We start from the raw sequence: 2,548 nt of genomic DNA, 5'->3' as shown, positions 1-2,548 counted from the left end.
TGCTCAACCCGACCAGTCGGCAGTCGGTCTGTAGCTGCTGTTGCTGGTGGAGTTATATTTCGGGACACTGAGCTCTTCTTCCCCGACCGCCCCAAGCCTAATGAGGGTTTGGACCCTTTGGCTCGCAGGACTGGGCCTGAAGCCAGGCCTTCAGGTTATTGAGGATTCGGGATTGCGGGGATCCTGTTCTTCGCAGGCAGTCAACAGCACCGGAAGAAGGGGAAGACTGACTTTTTTTTTTTTTTTTTTTAAACCCAGGGTGGTAATCCACAAAGGAAAAAAAATGAAATTCTAGCCCCCCCTCCCCCCCCAAAATAAAAAAGCTATCCCCCACCCCCACCCCGGTCTTTCCCCTCTGATGCCAGGACCCTGGAACCCTGAGCGATGTCTCCTCGGTTCCTAAACAACTTCGCTGAGGGGGAGGAGGTGGTGGATGGACAGCTCCATCCACGAGCAGGAACCTGCTTCTAGCTGGGGCCACAGTGGAGGGCCCAGCCGGTCAGCTCCCCCTCCAACAAGGCGGAGGGACCCTTGAAGTCGGTGGCAACCTCAGGCTCCCCTTGGCGGGGCCGGGGACCCAGACCAGACACTCCTGGTTCCTACTGGCCCATCGATGGCCAGCAGGGGGCGCACCCTCCCAGGCCCTACCGGCTGAGCTTGGTTAGTTACAGGCCTTAAAGAGGTGAGAAGGAAGGAGGATAGAAAAGAAGCCTAGGAATCCAGGAGTCCTGGACCACCGTCTTGTAGTTCTAGAGCATTGTCCTCCTTGGTGCAGAGCCCGAGGTGCAGACACTGATGCCACTCATTCCAAGGCATGGGTTAGGAAGCGAACAAAGGACATCTCTGTGTGTGTCTAAAAGAGTGCAAAGGTGGATGGGGGCAACAGGAGAAAAACACTGGCTTAGCTTGGAGGAAGTATGACCGGGAGTGGTTACAGAATGCACAGGTCTGCTCACCCTCCATCATGACCTGGGAGGAACCAACCAAACTGCATTGGAAGAAGGGAGAAATACAGTAAGTCCCCTGCATCCAAATGAATTCCCATCCAAGAATACATTTGTAAGTTCAATCTGTAAGTCCAACAAAGTTAGCCTAGGTACCCAACTAACACAATCGGCTATATAGCACTGTACTATAATATGTTTATATTTCACATAAATAATGCATATAAAACAAACACAAAAAATGAAATATTTTTAATCTTACAATACTTTGAAAAGTACAGCAGTACCAGCTACATCACTACTGTTTTTAAGCTTGCTTCCAGATATTCTGGGCTTGAAATAAAGCTACTGTACTATTGTGCTCTATACAGTGCTATAAAGTACACAAAACCACAAGGAGGCACCCATGTGACAATATACACCAGACACATGAACTAACTGGCACGATTGGACAGGTGGTTGTACGTTCACATCTTCATTCATAACTTGAAGGTTTGTATGTAGGGGACTTACTGCAATCATAACAAAACATTTTAAGGTTGAGGGAAGTATGTTTAGGGTTGTCTTTCTCCACTCATGGTAGATTGTGTCCATAAATGGCCCCAAACTCTCTCCCATCCTGCTTGCCCTTTGGCAGTGTGACTTCAACATTCCTCCTTTCCAGAGGTGGCACCGAATCTAAAGTGGCCCAGTGTCTTGCTTTGACTAACAGAGCGCTGTAGAAGTGATGTGTGGTTTCCAAGCTTAAGCTTTAAGAGGCCTTGCAGATCTTTTTTATGCCCTCTTGGGAGTCAGTTACAGTGTAAAGAAATCTGGAAAGGTCACATGGAGAGGCAGTGAGGCCCTGGAGGATCAGAAGTCAGTGGTTTCTCAGGCAGCTGTCAGTTGCAGACATGTGAATGAGATCATAACTGTTCCAGTCGCAGCCCAGCTCCTAGTGGGATGCCCTGGGATGAGTAACCCCAGCCAACAGCGTGTGAAGCAACAAAACCTCCCAGCTGAGCCCAGCCAACCCACAGAATCATGAAAAATGATACATTTTTATTGTTTCCAGCATTAAGTTTTGAGGTGTCTTGTTACACAACAATAAATAATGAAACTCTAGGAAAGTCCATTATTCTCAGGTGCCTCATGGAGGAGGAGAATGTATAGTCGTTACTTGGCTGGCAGTGAGTACCTGATGCAAAGGTGAACCATCCCCTTGCTGTCTAGTGACCTTTGACCTGTGTAGCCTGGGTTGAAAGGAAAGATCTGGGCCAATCAGATTTCTCTTCCAGGAACTGGAAACTGGGAAACAGAGGCTGGATAGTCAACCATAGGAACAGAAGCTAAGAATACTACGAAATATAGTTGGCTTCTAAGAAACCTAGACGGGCCTTAGCAAGCTGTAGTTATTTGCAACATAAAGTGAAGAGGAGGCAAAAACTCTGTGAGCAGATTGAGCCCATCAGGATATAAAGATGGAAGCAATATGCAGAGGGCAGAGACTCCACAAAAGAGAAACCATGCTGTCCTGAGAGGGAGTTACTTCTGGTACTGACAGTTTCCCAAGTCCTAGCTTGAAGCCTGGCTATAGTGCCCACCTCTAAATTTCCATGAGATTC

This window comes from Dama dama, chromosome 20, assembly GCF_033118175.1.
Source record: "Dama dama isolate Ldn47 chromosome 20, ASM3311817v1, whole genome shotgun sequence".
Lineage (NCBI taxonomy): Eukaryota > Metazoa > Chordata > Mammalia > Artiodactyla > Cervidae > Dama > Dama dama.
Note: the sequence above shows the minus strand (reverse complement) of the source record.